We start from the raw sequence: 18959 nt of genomic DNA, 5'->3' as shown, positions 1-18959 counted from the left end.
CTAGTGTTCCTAAGACTATGTTGAATGATATATTGAAAATTAAAAGTAATTGTGTAATATATTTTTCATCAACATTTACTTCATCATTCTGGATCTTTTATCATCTATTAATAAAGTTTATTATATTTTAAGGGTTTATGGGAAATTGATAGAAGATAGGAGGCAGTGTAAGAACATTTGAAACTATACAGTGTATATGTAAAATAAAACAAATTGTTTTAGGTAGATTTTCCAAAACTACCCTTATAAGTAAAAAACTACTCTGATAAGTAAATGAGTTGGGACCCACTTTCCCTAGTGGTCCTCATAGGTATTGATAAAAGCAAATATATTTCATGAAGCATTTCAAATAGTAGAATTGCCATGTAAGTTTTGTTTTGTTTTGTTTTCATTTTGTCTATATAGCTCCCTGGCCTGGTTAGCTCAGTCAGTAGAGCATGAGACTCTTACATTTGTCTGTGTTTTTATATATTTACTAGTAGTCTTTGGAGCTTGATTTATAGTCACCAGAGACAATAAACTAAGCTCCCAGAAGGGTGCAGCTGCAAAGCAGCCGAATGACATCTTACAGCCTAGTTCTCCCTCTCAGAGAACGTGGCAAGCTACGGAGAGTTTCCTGCCCGCATGGGAGAGCCTGACAAGCTCCCCGTGGCGCATTCATATGCCCAAACCAGTAACAATGATGGCTCTCATTCCCCTCACCCTGAAAGAGCCTCCAATGCGGCACTGTTGAAAAGGACGAGTAAAGAGAGGCTTCTAAAATCTCAGGGCTAGAACGAATGGAGACGTTACTGAGACCAATCGAGAAAATCGATGATCAAAGGGATGATGATGATGATGATGATGACCGTGATAAGAAGCTTCCTTGATTTAGGAAAGAACCTGGTGGAAAACAGTACTATTAGAAGATAAAATTGCAAATATTTCTGTAGAACTTTTTATTTCTTTAATAAACGCTCTTAACTCCAACAAAGTTTATAATATCAGTGTCTGTGCAAGTAAGAACTGAAATCTCTGATTAGTCTGCAAAATCCAAAACCCCAGTAGTTGGATTTTTCTCTAAAGCCAAATGCCTTTTTTTTCTACATTGCGACAGAGTCTGGTATTTAAGTGAAGAAAGAATTCCTTCAAACCTATATCAGAGTTTTATTACAAAGTCAAAATAGAGAAAAAACAAATATCAAGCAGAACAGACTAGTTTTTAATGTATGTGTTCTTCATGTCTTAAGATGACATGGGGTTCTTATATGTATTACAAGAATAAATGTGGCAAGCTATTTCTAAGCTGAATTTCCAGCGAACATTGAGAGGAGGACAACAAACAAAATTTCTGACCTGTTCTCTGAAGTTCACAGAAGAACAATTTGACTTAAGTTAGCCAGAGTGCTAGCAATAAAATCAAGACTGGAATCCAGATTTCAAGTTCTTTGGGCTGCACTGTTACTATTCTTTGAATTATTCAAACCAGAAACACATCTCAAAAGAAATTACATTACAGATAAATAAAGTGCAGAATCATTTTTCCCAAATTGTGCTGTCTTTAGCTTCTGTCTTTTATTCTGGTGGTGGAGATGAGCAAAAGCCTAATGGTGCTTCGCTGCTCAGGTTCCCTGTAATGCTGCGGACTCTCCAGGCCACCTCACCAATGTCTAGGGCCTCCAGAGATGCACCTGGTAATACATGGGAGATCATTTGGTGCTGGAAGTCAAAATGGGGTCAGCTGTAGGTAAGGCATCCCCATACTAATTTCTTTAATGCCAAATGCTACTAGGACTCTTTCCACCAATTAACAGGTGTTTCTATCTACCCAATTCTGCTCAGTTAGTGGGTCCCTTCTGCAACCTTCTTTTTTGTATTATTTTTCAGTTTCATTTTTAATTCTTAAATACTATTTTATTATTATATAGGTAAGATGCCAACAACATGTTCATATTAGAATGTATAGTTACAAGTTTATATTAATATTAGTTGAACTGGAGTGATAGCACAGTGGGTAGGGCATTTTCTTCATCCCTCTCGAAGACCACAGCAAGCTACCAAAAGTATCCCGCCCGCATGGCAGAGCCTGGCAAGCTACCCGTGGCGCATTTGATATGCCAAACACAACAACAAGTCTCACAATGGAGACGTTACTGGTGCCCGCCCAAGCAAATCAATGGACAACTGGACAACAGTGCTACAGTACAGTGCTATTTCTTTAATGCCACCTATGAAAGAGGCCTCTGACATTTATTTTTCCTCTGACTTATTTCACTTAACGTGACAACTTCTAGTTCTACCCAAGTTTCAGCAAAAGCAAGGTTTTTACTTTTCTTTTTCTTGGTTTTTTTTTTTGTGTGTGTGTGTGAGGGGGGCGGGGGGCAGCTGGGGTGGGGGTGGGTCACACATGGCTTTGTCCTAGGAGCATTCTTGCAAGTGCTTAAGGGCACTTTTGGTTCCAGGGCTTAAACCCAGGATGGTTACATTTGTTTTTTCTTGTAGCTGAAAATATTCCATTATATATAAATGCCACATTTATTTATTCAACATTTCTTTGAGGGGAACTTGGGTTGTTCCCAGATCTTTTTATTATTGAAATTAATTGCCCACTTGTTAAATATTTCTTCATATCATTGTGTAAATTTAAGGCGCATCGTTAACAATTGACATGTGTACATACTACTTTAAGTTCATCACTAAAAGTACAATTTTATCTATCATCATGCAACTGGTCTCTTTTATCTGATATTACATACTCTCCTTTAATCTTTCCACTGGGCACGGTTAATTTGACTTTAAAATCTAGAATTTTTATTTAGATTATTCATTGTCTTTACATATCATATATATGAGAATTCAGTTTTTCTTTGACCTAATTTCCTAAGTGTAATACTTAATAAGTTCATTCCTATTGTTGCAAATGGCAGAATTTCATTTTTTAAATAACTGAGCAGTATTTAATTATATTTAATGTTACATATAACATTCAGAAATATTTTACTATATAGATGCTACATAATTATTTAAGTATTGTAAATATTTTAAATATGAGTAAAACACATCTTAAAAATAGGCACAATGATTTACAGGACTGTTAATATAATTTCAGGTATATAATGTTCCAACTCCAAACATACTATCACTGTCAGTTTACCTCCATCATGACCCAAGCTTCCCTCCTACACCCCATGCTTCCCCTTAGAAAATTTATTGATTTTATTTAATTATTGTAGTTTGGGTCATATGTTTATAATAGTTATGACTCTTATAGTTTTGATGTATACAGTTTCCTCACCTCTATACCACCAGTGTTTGACGCCCCTGTTCAATAGCCTCATGTTACAAGACCACTTCCTTCCTTGTTTCATTCTTTCCTTGGATTTCTCTTTTTTTTTTAATTCAGGGCTAAGAGTTTTCCAATGTTTTATACACTCTATTACCTTGTACATTGTCTTGTTACTTATATACCATAGTTAAGTGAGAATACCTACTATTTGTCCTCACTTTTATGATTTACTAAACTTTTCATGACACCCTCCAGTTCCATCCAAAAAGCATGATTTCATTCTTCCTTGTGTCCATGTAATGTTTCTCTATGAATATATATCACAACTTCTTTATTCACATTAGTCATTGGATATTTTGTTATTTTCATATCCTGACGATTTTGCTAAGTGATCCAATTAACAGAAGTGTACATTTATCTTTTCATTTTTTGTCTGTGTGTTTTTGTGGGTAGATGGTAAGTAGTGTAATTACTGAGTCATATGAGAGCTCTCTATTCTTATTTTTTGAGAAAAAAATCCATATTGTTTTCCATGAGACATGAACCGAAAACATTTCCACCAGCAGTGAATAAAAATTACTTTTTACCATATCCATTACTCCTGTTGTTTCTAGTCTCTTTGATTTATGCCAATTTGTGTGAGATAATATCTCATTGTCATTCTGAATCAAATTTCCATGAGAATCATTGATGATGGACATTTTTTCATATACTTATTGGCAATTTGTGTGTCTTTTTCCTGGAGGTGTCTCTTTCTCTTTCTCATTTTTGGTAGGGTTATTGGTTTTTTTGTTGCTGGATTTTGAGAGAGCATTTTATATTCTAATATAATTTCTTTTATGAACTGTGTGAAAATATATTCTCCCATTCAGAGGATGTCATTTAATTTTAGCTGGAGTTTCTTTTGTGATGCAAAGATTTTTTTTAATTAGATATAGTCTCATTTGTTTATTTTTGTTTTTCTTTTCTTTGACAGTGAATCATATTGTTGAAGACACTTTGAGATCCACATCCTGGAATATTTTGCCTATACATTTCTAATTTTTTGTTTGTTTGCTTCTGGTCTAATTTCAAAGTCTAATTTCAAGGTTAATTCAATCCACTTTGAATTAACTTCTTGTATGGTGTGAAATAAAAATCCAACTTCTTTCTTTCTCTCTTTTCTTCTCTCTGTCTTTCACTTCTTTCTCTCCCTTTCACTTTTTCTCTCTCTTTCTCTCTTTTTCCCTTCCTTCCTTCCTTCCTTCCTTCCTTCCTTCCTTCCTTCCTTCCTTCCTTCCTTCCTTCCTTCCTTCCTTCCTTCCTTCCTTCCTTCCTTCCTTGTAAAAAACTAAGGCACCCCGCGGTGCGTGTGCACTCGTGGGTTCTCAGGCAGCTCTGTCTCACCACAGGTGCTCTGGAACCACTGTGTGTGGACTGGATCAGGACGGCCGTTGGCCAACGACAGGCGAAGGAAGAACGAGGACCAAGCTGGTTGCTGATTAGTTACCGTTTATTCCATCTTTCATGTTTCTCATCTCCCTCACTCCCAGCTCCGGCCTCTCTCTGGATCAACTGCGCCTTTCTCTAGGCTACACCCAGTCAGGTAGCAAAATCAACATCACAAAGTCCTTCCTGAGGGCAGGGCATTCTAAAGCCCTTCCTGACTCTTAAGGTTTTTTTCCTTTCCTTAGTCCAAACACTCATTAACATCTTAATACTAGTTATTTTTGTATGAACATAGCAAGAGATACATTGAGGCTTGCAAGGCAGCTCTCCTGGCAACATCTTGCCACAGGCTCAGACCACAGCACTCAGGCCAGATTGATTAATCATTCCTCACCCTAGCAGGGTCCGAATCTAGTTATCACTGTTTGGATCATGACAGCATTTGTCCATGATCAAGCTCTTAATTTATAGTTAAGCATTAGCCACTTATGCCAGGCCCATCTTGATGCCAGGGTAGCACACAACTCACGGCTTGCCCTGGGTCTGTCTTGTCCTTCGTTGGGACCCTGCTTTTGGGGGTGCTAGGAAGTAAGGGCAGCTGAGGCTTAGGACGAGAGAACAGATGCCCAGGAGGAAAATATGTAGAGTCAAATGACTCCCAGGTTATAAAAGCATAGCATTTGCTAAGTCTTCCTGTGTCCATACAAAAAGGACATGGCTCTGAATAAACTATGCAAAGGACTCAAGGAGAAGAGAAAAACAATATTTGCAAGTCAACAGAACACTAAGAAGTTACAAATAAACACAGAGGAGTGGGAGCACTGTTATAGGAGTAACCCAATAAACCTAAACTACCTGAAGCTATGTTATCCTACATCCTTCCTTTCTTTCTTCTTTCTTTCTTTCTTTCTTTCTTTCTTTCTTTCTTTCTTTCTTTCTTTCTTTCTTTCTTTCTTTCTTTCTTTCTTTCTTTCTTTCTTTCTTTCTTTCTTTCTTTCTCTTTCTTTCTTTTTCTCCACAGTCCTCTCAGAACCTACTCTTGGCTCTGTACATAGAGATTACTTATGGCTGTTCATGGGACCATATGCAGTGTTGGGGATCAAACTGGGACTGACCACATGGAAGGCAAGCACCTATCTGTAGTAAGCTTCTTTATAGCTTAATATTCTTTCACAAACCTGTGCATCTGTTTGCCATCTCCAGCAGAATTCAGCAAATGTTACCCATCCATATTTCTATGATTGTTAGAGTTCACTAATTTATTAAATACTTAATCTCTGGAGATATATAGATTTTTGGTAAAAGATGTTGAGTTGAACACTTGTCTTTTCTTCCTAACTATTCATCCTATCCACATATGTCTATGATAACAAGGATTTTTTAAAACCCTTTCCCACAACCTCCAACAACAAAGATATAGAGGAGGAGATTGGAGGTTAAAAAAAAGGCTTTAGAATCTGGCCACAATTTGATCTCAGGAAGTAGTAGGAAATCAACTAAGGCACCCTAATTACAAAGCATCACTATATGCATGTGCTTATATCAGCATGTTTATTGAGGTTTTCCATCAAAAAAAAAAAGAAAAACAGGAGGAATCTGAGACAAGCTGAAAATAGTGAATCCAGAAAACCTAAATAACCAAAGAATAAGAATTCTCAGGGAGAAATTAGAGTTTACTGGAAAAAAGAGCTGAAGAACAGAACATAGGGGTTTTTCTGATTTTTTTGTTTGTTTGTTTGTTTGTTTTGTATTTTAAGTCTTCTCATGTGCCCAGAAAAAGGAGAAACTAGTTCAGGAGCTTATAATAAACCCCTTCCAAATCTGTTCCATCCCTGCTTTTATGTATATCCAAGATAAACTAGGAAGAATATGTTTTCATTTTTTAGTTAACTTTATATGGATATGTAAGTAAGTACGTGCATGATGTCTTTGACAAAGCTTGTAAAGTTTAAATATTTACTATATAGTCAATTATGAGAAAAGAAGATTATAAACATTTTGGAACAATGGAGAAGAAGATGATGGAAAATACTGTATCACTGTTCATCCATTTACTTGAGTGGGCACCAGTAACGTCTCCATTCATCTCAGCCCTGAGATTTAGCAGCATCTCCTTACTCATTTTTCCTAATGATTGGAGGCTCTTTTCAGGGTCAGGGAAATGAGACCTGTTATTGTTACTGTATTTGGCATATCAAATACACCACAAGGAGCTTGCCAGGTTTTCCATGCGGGCAGGATACTCTCCGTAGCTTGTTGGGCTCTCTGAGTGGCATATATATATATATTATATATATAATAATGTATTATATATTATATATATATATAATAATGATAATGTATTGTGTGGCTGCTTTGCAGCCACAGGATCCAGGAATATGTTCACTCATGTGTGAGGCATCCTCATGCATAGAAAATACTAGAGAGAAAAAAAAATCTAGATTATATATAACTAGGCATAGTTAAAAATGCCTAGAGTTTCTTTTTTTTTTTTTTTTTTTTGCTTTTTGGGTCATACCCAGCGATGCTCAGGGGTTACTCCTGGTTTTGCACTCAGGAATTACTCCTGGCGGTGCTTGGGAGACCATATGGGATGCCGGGGATCAAACCCGGGTCGGCCACGTGCAAGGCAAACGCCCTACCTGCTGTGCTATCACTCCGGCCCCCAAAAAATGCCTAGGGTTTCTTAAGTGTAAGCCTGGAAGCTATACTATAGAGAATTGCCTTTACAATTAAGAAACAAATTATTAGACCTTTATTCTAGATGCTCTTGAATTATCCGTAACTGCAAAGGTAGAATTAAGTTACTTTCAGTCAGGCACAATCTCAAGATAATAAACCAGTCTTGCAGCATTCCCAAGAAGGCACTAAAAAACATATTCCAGCAAAGTTCACAGTCAGTGAGCAAATCAAGATACAATTAGAGATTTTGACTGAAAAGTGATCACTGTATCACTGTCATCCCGTTGATCATCAATTTGCTCAAGCGGGCCCAGTAACATCTCCATTTGTCCTAGCCCTGAGATTTTAGCAGCCTCTCTTTACTCGTCTTTTTTACTGAAAAATGATATAAAGTGATATAAAGGAAAACTTTTGTTGATGACCAAGAAAGCGCCTAGTGGAACTTAGGGGTCTTTTTGTTTTTGTTTTTGTTTTACCTAACCTGGCAGTGTTTTGGGTCTACCAAAGTCCAGAACATTTTATACCATTCCAGAGTCATTATTTATAAGGCCTGGATTTTCTTCCTTTCTCCTATGCTGTAAAGGAACTTGTAGTCATAGCATATGACAAGTATATGACAAATACCAGGAAATTTCATGTATCAAAACATAAAATGACACATTTCAATATTAGCTAAACTTGATCCTGAGGAGTACCTTAAATAGTAGCAGAATCTTTCAACGATTAATTTGTTCAAAGTGTTTACTTCCTTTCGTTTCTTTTCTGGGAATGTCTGTTTAACCATTGCATGAGCAGAGAAAATTTTTCTCCATAAGAAATCTTCTCCATTATTTAATGTCCAAAAAAGTTCTGTACTTTGCTCAAGTTAACTAAAACTTCAGTTAGTTTTGATCTTAGCCGTTTTCCCTCTTGGGTATGTTGTCTCTGTAGAGATTTCTCAGAGACATCATTTGGCTTTCTTTTTACTTATAAGAGACTGTTCAAATCTGTGAAATAACTTATGGTCACAAAGTCCTACCTCTATCTCCTCCTCATCAATTCCAGTATCTCAGAGAAAGTCTCCAGAATAGAAACTTTCTATTATCGTTGCTTCTGCTGGCATGAAAATACCCCCATTCATGCAATCCTGCCCTGCATTTATGGAAATAATTTAATGGAAATGACTTTAATTCCCTTCACTTGTTCTTTCAAATACTATTTACAGTATCAGAGATAGGGCAACTATTTTAGTAAAGTTACTCAGTAAAAAGTAAAATTTAAAATAGGTTACAAGTGTGGCTCCATAGAGCAACAATTCAATTTCAGCATTGATTTTTTAATGATAAAAATAGCAAGCCTTTAGTAGAAAATGATGCATTCTTCTTTACATTGCTAAGATGCTTTAGGTGGATATAAGATGAAAAACATAAAATGTTATATAATTGTGAGGAAAGTGTTATTCCACCATTCACTCACTCAACAGCTTTTGAGTTATAAGCTGAGTGATTTTTCCTCGTGTTTGACTACAATGTCTGTTTGCAATAAATGTATGACTAACACTTTTTGCATTGTCCACTTTCTTCCCCTCTCAGGGATATACTTCACACAATCTCAAAGACACACATAAGCCTCATTCTTGAAACATTTTCTTAATTTTTCTGCATTGTATCAAGTATCACTTGTACGTATTCATTATATATGTATATATGTATGTGTATTCTCACTTTCCTTTATCACTTCTATACAGTGTCATGCTTACTTCATACCATCTTTTTACACACAGTTTTAAAACCCTAAGCATAGGACAGCCAGTCGTAAATTTTCCATTTTTAACTACATGATCTTAATCAATTACCAGCTTTTTTTTTCATCTTCAAAGAATAGCTGTTCTATATATTCTCAAAGAGTATACAAGCCAAGGTATTTAAAAATACTTGAAACTTTTCAACTTGTAGAGTAGAATGACATTATTAATATCCCTTCCTTCAGAGCAATATTTGTTCAATATATACTATTAGTTCAGGGATTTTTTTCCATTAGCCTCACTAGACTTTTACAGGAATAAAAATGGAAGGTTTTGAAAATGATGAAGAATCACTGGGAAGTTCCCTGGAGCCACATCTGGAAGGCAGTTAATACCAGCATATAAAAATTCTAGAGAATTGAAAATGGAACTCAAGGAGAGGTAAAAGGAAAACAGAACAGCATAGCTCACACAAAAAACATAAACGAATATTGATTCAATCTCAATAGCCTTAGGCATAATCTAATATAAGTGCCATCTCATAAAATATCAGTGCTTAGTCTGAAAGGAAATGAAATTTTCCCAGTTTTTCTTGTCTGACATCTGTATAGCATAGGAAAAATAAGGGAACTGAGGTATTTTTTGAAGGGGAGAAGTGAGAAATACGTGTAGCACTTGACAGACTCAGTCTAAGAGAGTAGTTTTCCATGAAGGGTCAAAGACAGAGAGGTATCAGAAAGTTTGAGCTGGGCATCTCAAGAATCAGATAGAGAGCAGGTCTGGCACTACTCACTCATAACCCCCATCTCAAGACACCAATTTAGACACTTTTATGTCAGTCTTTTTTTTTTTTTACAAGGGATCTACCTGATGTGTACTTGGAAGATCTAAAAATGTATTTCAGAACATGAGCAAACTATATCGCATATAGTGTAGGAATTTTCATTTGACCTGGAAGCATTTAAATTACTCCTAATTTATAAAATGCTCTACACAGCATACTTCTGAAGAGTAGCAGGGAAGTGCACGAAGAGTGCCCAGTTCCTGCACTCAAGATACTTTCAAGCTACAAGAGGTTAAAAAAAAAAAAGAAGCTCCTAACTCATGGCAGATGAGGTTGAGACGTACAAAGGAGATCATGGAGGACTCCTACAATTTGCAGGCATTTATTTCTCCTTAATATAGCACATTGTTTTCTCTTTAGAGAATTCTAGGTTTACGGCTCTGGTACTATACACCCACAAGTCTATCTGGTTGAAATGACTTAAGCGTTTCTACCAGCTATTAACTCTGATTCTAGTAAAAATTATCCAACCCAGTTGATTCAAGAAAGCTGTCTTAATGCTTTTCCTAGATTTTCTTTCTTTTTTATTAGAAAGGTCAGCTGTAAGGAAAATGTAAGCTGTAAGCAGAATCCTCTACAAGCTAAGCTATCATAAAGGGAAGAGAACCAGAGCCAGACTATCACTGGTACTGTAGCTGAGTTTCTGAATTCGAAGGGGCTTTCCCCACTAGCAGGATTTGCAGTTCTTCATGGAGGCTTAGCACCTACTATGACTTTCAGTGATGTTATGCCTGCCGTGTTTTGCTTTTATGAGACTGAGAACACTTTACTTTGGAAAGAAGTTTTGTTTACTAAAACTGACAGAAAGCAACTAGATTTAGGTGTGTAAACATATACAGGGATCTTTGGAGGGGAGGCTGATAGAATGATATTGCAGTTAATATTATCCCTGGTGACCAAGGTCCTTTCTCCACCACTTCATCATGTTTTCATATTTATTTCTGCCTTACAAGATAGGATGAGCTCTGCACTACCACTTAGCAGTTTGCCACTGACAAAACTCCAGATTTTTAGCAGGTGAATAACCAGCTATCTATTGAGGAATAAAGTATCTTAGAGAAAGGCAGATTCATTTCCTAATAAATCTCACATAAGCTTGGATTACTCACACAAAGTGTTTGGGTTGGGGCCTCGGTAAATTTTTCTGGCACTCCTATAAGTCTAAAAACTGGGGGAAGTCAGAGAAAAAGAAAGTTGTAAATATTTGAGGAATATTTATTAAGAGAGAAGAGAGGTAGGTTAAAGTAAATTCAGAACAGTTTTGAACATTCTGTTTTGGAGCTTGTAGGAAGTGAAATAAAAGTCTTTTAAGACTAATCCTTTTTGTTTGTTTGTTTTTTGCTTTTTGGGTCACATCCAATGATGCACAAGGGTTACTCCTGGCTCATTCACTCAGGAATTACTTCTGGCGGTGCTCGGAGGACCACATGGGATGCTGGGAATCAAACCCGAGTTGGCCGTGCGCAAGGCAAACACCCTACCTGCTGTGCTATTGCTCCAGCCCCAAGACTGTGAAGATGGAAATTATTAGCGATGTTCTTATAAACTTGGAAAGGATGGTCTTAGAGGAAAAATATCTGAATTACCAAGTACCTTGTGAGTCCCAATATGGAAGACTAATAAAGCTGCCTCAACAGTGCAGGAATAACTGGCAGCAGAATGAATGTTGGTGATTCTGTTGTCAGTTTCTCTGAATTTGCCTTTTTATCTCAAATATATTTGAAGTAAAGGCTACTAAGGGTGCACTATTCAGAGCACTGGACTCAGGAGAACTAATCATAGATTCTTGCCTGTGCTCTCTTCCTGCCAGATGTGCTCTGAATCTATTAGATTCTGCAGTTCACTCAAATGTATAGGTTATGACACCACCTTAGAGTAAGATTTCATAATATATTAATTATATTGAATTAAATGGAATAGATATCCAACACCACAAGAAATTACCCCTAAAGGGCTAAAGGACTATAAAAGGAGCAAAGGATAAAAATCTATCAATTCTTCAATTGATATGCACACAGGAAACAATAGTGCCCTAGATTTGCACTTGGAAAGGTCCTCCTCTCTGTGGAACCACCTGCTGGCAGCCTGAAGCAAATTCCTCAAGGATGCAGCATTTTCATTCACTTTAAAATTCAATTTGAAACTGACTCTGATGTGAACAGGGCAGAATTCTACTTTTCTTTCTATTTTTTTTTCTTATCTTCTAGAAACATATTTTAACACTATTTTAAACACAATTTTCAAACATATTTTAGAAATTTGGATATTTGAATTTTGCAGACTGGAACTGTATGCAGTGGAAGGAGGAAAAAAATATTAAACTTTAGGTGGAGAGAACTGAATCATTTTAATTTGTTAAAAAATGAAAGTCTCCCCTGGCCCCAGGGCCCATTATCCTGTGTTGCTATCTTCTCCAATCTCTCCAGTTGGTAGCAATGAGACCCACTTCTGAGACCTGTGTTCTGGCTGGCTAAATGAAAATGGTGGTTAATAGACTTCTTAGAAGAAGGTTCCTGGTAACCAAGTCACTCCTCACCTCTTTCTTTTATTTGGTAACAGCACGGTTGCATTTTTAATCTAAAATATGATGTAGAACTATAAAACAACACTCCCAGAAGAGAACTACACAGAGTCTCTTGCCCCCTCACCTGGCTGTCTTCACTGGAGTCCCTCATAGTGGGGTAGGTTGAGTTTCCCACCCCGCCCAGAGCAGAGACCTGGCAGCCGAAGAGGCTATAAAGCCCCTCTCCATACATTTGGATGAGCCTCACGCATGAAGGAGCTGGCAGAGGAACCCAGGTGTGAGGAACCTGGGGCTGAGATCTCCAAGCCTGCTCAGATCGTGACTGGGCCTCCTCCTCCACCCAGACCCTCCGTTTTCCAGTAGCTTGCAGTCTCACCCACAAACTGCTCCGGCGCTGTGTAATCCCATCAATGTCCAAGATCTAGAGACTATAAAACAAAGCTCCTGGACCTCTTATAGCCTAGTTCTCCCTCTTGGAGAACCTGGCAAGCTAGCGAGAGTTTCCTACCCACACAGAAGAGCCTGGCAAGCTCCCCATGGTGTATTCATATGGCAAAAAACAGTAATGATGATGGGTTTCATTCCCCTGACCCGGACAGAGCCTCCAATGCAGCACCATTGGGAAGGATGAGTAAAGACAGGCTGCTAAAATCTCAGGGCTAGGACAAATGGAGACGTTACTGGGCCCGCTTGAGCAAATCGACGATCAACGGGATGACAGTGATATAGTGATGATGCAGGAATCACTCCATCATCATCTCAGGACTCCACACACACAAACTCACATGCACTGCTTTACTTTGTACTGATTCCTTTTGGTTCAGCAGGAGGGGGTCCTTTATTTATCACAAAAGCTTAGATTTCACATTTATCACATTCATCGCATATTTCATGTAGGCTTAGATTTCTCTTTTTATTTATTTTAAGATTCTTATTTTTTAAAGTCATATAATATTTATTACACTGGACTATCTTAACCAATCTAGCACTGTTGTGTGGTTTTAGTTTTTCTTCTTTTTTTAAATTTATTATTTTATTTTATTGAATCACCATGAGATACACTTACAAGCTTTCATGTTTGAGTTGCAGTCATACAACATTCAAACACCCATCCCTCTACCAGTGCACATTCCCCATCACCAATTTCTCTAGTATATCCCCCTTTCCCACCTTCCCCCTACCTCCCTGGCAGACAATTTACCCCATACTCTCTCTCTACTTTTAGGCATTATGGTGTGCAATACAGATGCTGAGAGGTTATCACTTTTGGTCCTTTATCTACTTTCAGCACACATCTTCCATCCGACCGATCCTTCCAACCATCATTTTCTTAATGATCCCTTCTCTATTCCAGTTGTAAGCTTAGATTCCAATCTTAAGTGAAGGCCCTTAACTTTTTCCTTCAACTGAACTTTTTTTTTGCTCTTCTCTTACTATGTTTCATATCATAGGAAAACATATTTTCAATATTTTTCTTGACAACTATTTTCTGGTGTTTTTGGTCAATCAGAAACACTGACAAAAGCAAGTAGAGAGGTATTTTTCATCTCTTTCTTTCCTCTCTCCCTTAACTGAAGAAAACCTCAGTTGCTATGTATCATTCTTGTTTCCACACTCATCTAACGAGTCTAAGATGATTTCAGCTTCTTCTAGTTCGTCTTGACTCCTAGTCTCCTCCACTTCTTTTTATTCTGTCAGTTGGAGAAAAGGAATTATTGGTATGAAATGCCACAATGGGAGCCTAGGTTGTGCCTGATAAATTAGATGACTGAATGATCTATATGAATGAACAAACTAGATGACCAGACAGCAGAAGATAATCATCTCAATGTCCTACCCCTGTTTATTAACCCAGCTACTTTAAACTTAATGAAAAATGCTCATCCACTCCCCTTTGTTAAAAGGATATAAAAGGATAAAGGTTTCTGCCTTTCCCTGGAGTCCTGCTTTGGGAGATTCCTCCCACAACATGGGAGCTTCTCTGCCTGCTTTACTTTCCTTTTCTGTTCTCTGCTTTTTTGGATTGTACGCATAGAGCACACTCAGTGATGTTCAGGGCTTATTCCTGGCTCTGCACTAAGGGTTGACTCCTGGAGACGCTCAGGGGAACCTTATGGGATGTTGAGCATGAAACATGCAAAACGAGCTCCCTACCCACTGTGCTCTCGTTCCAGCCTCCCTTTTCTTTTTAAATAAAATCTATTTTTAATTAGAACATTCAATCTCTGGTCCTGTGTTTCAACTTTGACTACTCAAGGTCAAGATCCTGAATGTCAGTACCCACTGTTGTGTTGTAAGAGACTTTCACCAGACACAGATGAGGGCCATTCAAAGGGACCAAATTATTACAGAACCCAGCTACTGCTTCTAGGAAGCAGTAGAACTAGCATCCCAAAGAACTCACAGCTACAAGTACAGTCAGTGTAAGCTTATAAAGGCAAAATTCACATCTTAGTCAGACAATGAATATAATGGGTAAGGGGCTGTAGGAGCTTTAATTAGCAAAGCAAGTTACAAAAACAGAATGAAGTAGTTAATGATTAAACTGATTTACAGCCACTGCTTGCAGTTATGGGGGACAATCACAATTATTAGGGTAGCAATTCCAGAAACCCAATAGTTTGTTTATGGTTGCAGGAGTTAATGGCCTACACCTGCCCTTGGAGCAATGGAGAGGAGTTCTTGACCTGCTGACAGGCTAAGAGAGGAATAAAGATGGAGTTCCTTATGTCAGAAACCCCCACAGCAGTAACAGAAAGCTTCTGTTTCTGCTAATTTTAGATTATAGCTTTATAGTACTTTATAGTACATACAGCTTTATAGTACTTTCTGTAGCCCAATTATCTGTACTAAATTTCTTCTGTTTGCATATAAAGACATTGCTATTTTCTGACTGACTCCAATTGATTACTGTATCAATGTATCACTGTCATCCTGTTGCTCATCAATTTGCTTGAGAGGGTGCCAGTAACGTCTCCATTCATACCTGTCCCATTCAGGGTCAGGAGAATGAGGCCCACTATTGTTATTGTTTTTGGCATATCAAATATGCCATGGATAGCTTGCCAGGCTCTGCAGTGCAAGATTCTGCATCGCTCTCTTCTGGTACCTTTGTTTTATAGCCTCTGGATCTTGGCTATTGATGAGATTACATGGTGCCTGGGGTGGTTTGTGGGTGTGGCTGCCGAGCTACTGGAAAATGGGGGATCTGGGTGGAGGAGGCCCAGACCTGATCCGAGTAGGTTTAGAGAACTCAGCCATGGGTTCCACATACTCCAATTGATATATATCCATATTCAATTTCTTTTCCAGGACACAGGCTACTCCATGATACTTTTAAACATAATCTATTAGATAAAATTATGGTTATATTTTGACAAAGTAAAGTATTTTAAATTCACATCTTATTCTTCCTATGGGGGAAGAGTTGATTCAGTTGGACATCTGATAGGATGACTGTGTGCAGGGCTCGACTTAAAGAAGGAAGATGAAAAAGAAATTCCTGCCCAAAACAATGAGTGTAAATATATTAGCTGTGCTAGTAGTTCTGGTGATGGTATATGAATGTCAAATTAGGAGTTCCAAAGAAAGCCAAAATCAAAACTTTTGATTGGTCCAGATGAAGATGCTACTGATCAGGGATGTCTGAAACTGTGATGGTGCAATCAAATACTGTGAGTTAGAAGTACACATGTGAATTAGAAGTCCTGAATGACTACAGTTAAACCAGAATAAGAAATAGAAAGAGAGGGACAGACAAAGAATGTTTGCACTCATTTTGTGGGATATAAAAAAAATAGTATTAGACTAATACCCAAGGACAGTAGAAACAAAGGCCAGGATGATTGGTTTATGGCTGGAAGCCTGCCTCAGGTGCTTCAAGAGAGGGCAATTGGGATAGAGAAAGGACCACTGTGACAATGATGTTGAAATGATCACTCTGGGTGAGAGCTGCATACTGAAAGTGGGTTAAGGACCAAACATGATGGCCTCTCAGTATCAGTATTGCAAACCATAATGACCAAAAGTAGAAAGAGAGGGGTGGAAGAGTGGGGGAAGAGAGAGAAAGAGAGAGAGAGAGAGAGAGAGAGAGAGAGAGAGAGAGAGAGACAGAAATGCCTTCCACATAGGCAAGCTGGGGGTGGGTGGAGATAGTGTGGCAGGAAGGCAGGAAGAGTACTGGGGACATTAGTGGTGGGAAATTTGCACTGGTGGAGAGATGGGTATTAAAACATTGTATGACTGAAACCCAATCATCACCAGCTTTGTAACTGTGTGTCTCATGGTGATTGAATTAAAAAAAATTTTGGTTAAAAAATTTAAAAACTTTTTAAAAAGCAATGCTACAGGGGCTGGAGCAATAGCACAGCGGGTAGGGCATTTGCCTTGCACGCGGCCGACCCGGGTTCGAATCCCAGCATCCCATATGGTTCCCTGAGCACTGCCAGGGATAATTCCTGAGTGCAAAGCCAGGAGTAACCCCTGTGCATCGCCAGGTGTGACCCCCCCCCCAAAAAAAAAGCAATACTACAATTTTAGTAAGAAATGAGGATGATCCACGTGGTTTCTACAATCAAAGCAAGTCATATGTTCTATGTGTTATCATCAATATGAGAATCTTCCTGAAGTTTTTATATTTTCATTCATTCATCCATTCATGTGAGATAATAGAAATTTACTATGTATTCCAGTTCCTAATCCAGCACCAAGCACATGATCATTGAAATTAGACACAATCTGTGCCCTCATATAATTCTCAGTTAAATTTCAAGACACACATTAAATAAACAAATATACCAGCAAATGTGATTTTATTTGTATTTGTATATTATATAACCACAGGCTGTGTTAATTGCTATAGATCAGAGTTACTGGATGTCAGAATAAAAAAGACTAGGGTAAATAAGTTTAATTGACTTTAGATCTGAGGAAAGTTTAGTTTGAAATGATGATTGGAAAGATAAGGAAAAGATATAAAGAAAGGCAGGATGTGAGATAAAAATAGAAGGGATAAGAAATAAAGATAAATATAGGATAAGAAGCAAAGAGACACTTGATATAAAGGAAACAGTATGTGAAAAATTGCTGAAAAAACAAAGCTTCCGAATACTAGAGAAACAGACAGAAAGACAATGATATGGCTAATGGACTAAGCAGGGAGTGAACTGAGGTGGAAAGACATGAACATGAACGGGAGTGCTTTACACAGAATTGACAAGCCCATGGATAACAAGGGAGATAAGATAGCACAGAACATAAAGTGCTTGCCTTGCACACAGCCACCTGTCCAGAGCAATGTACCTGGTTCTCAGAGCCCCTCCATTATTAAGTCTTGATCACAGAGCTAGGAGTAAGTTCTGAGCACAGCTGGGTGTGGCCCCAAAACAAAAGTATAAAACAAAACAAAAAATCCATATAAATGGATATAGCTAGCTCATATTTACATTAATCATGATTATGTTTCTTTGAATAGGTGATATATTTACAAGGCTCAATATGTTTAATTTTGGTAGAGATAAATTTGTATTTCTCTGTTTTTAGAACTGTTCACTTGACCCCTTTTCTGTTGATTGATGGTTCTTTTTATTAATTTGTCAGTAATTCCCTTTATCTCAGGAACATTAGTCCTTGGTCTATTATGCGAATTGTTAATATTGCTTCAGGTTTTAAAAATTACTTAATGTGTTTGTTTCTTATGTGTAAGATATCAAAAATTATTTTGCAATTTTCTTTTTTGCTTTTAGTTTTTTTGTTTGGTTTTTGTGGGGGAGGGTACCATAATTAGTGAAGTCAGAGGCTATATCCATCTCTGTGCTTGATCATTCAGGGGACCATTCAGTGCTGGAGATCCAGTCTGAACCTTCTGCCTGTACTCAGAAAACATGTACTCAGTTTATTAAGCTCTTTATGCATAAAATGGTCATAGTTTTAGGTCTATTTTCTCACTCTCAACATTAATGCTTCTAGTACTTTAGATTTGGGAGTCGTGATAGTAGGTCTCTGTGTTGGCCCATGGTTCCAAGTTTTTCAATATTTTCTTGAATGAAAATATTGAATGATAAAGATGCTCAGACTCAGTGGGCCCCATTCTCCGCTGAGGTGTAATCCCAGGTGCCACATGTGTGCGGCCTCACTGCAGCTGCACGAGCATGATTCCAGAGGCCAGCTACTTTTGGTACTGGAAGCTCCTTGCAGAATGTCTCCAGACTGAGAACTAAGCTGCGGCCCCATGCCTGGCCAGGAGGGGAAAGGTTTTTCTCTCTTGTCTTTTCCTTGCCGGGGGAGGTGGGGAAGGGCGTGGTGACTGCCATATTATGAGGACCACTAATGAGAGATACAAGCTTGCAACGATCCAATTTCTGGAAGAAATTTCCCTGGACTTCATTGCTAAAATACAGAAATCCAAAACCGCGTGGCCGCAATAGCGGCCGTGCGACCTCATTTCTCTTCACAGCAGGTCTGACTCTAGTGGGGAACTCCTAACAATAATAGT

The sequence above is a fragment of the Sorex araneus genome, chromosome 8 (assembly GCF_027595985.1).
Source record: "Sorex araneus isolate mSorAra2 chromosome 8, mSorAra2.pri, whole genome shotgun sequence".
Classification (NCBI taxonomy): Eukaryota; Metazoa; Chordata; class Mammalia; order Eulipotyphla; family Soricidae; genus Sorex; species Sorex araneus.
The sequence above is the reverse complement of the archived record's forward strand: the minus strand, read 5'-3'. Positions refer to the sequence as shown.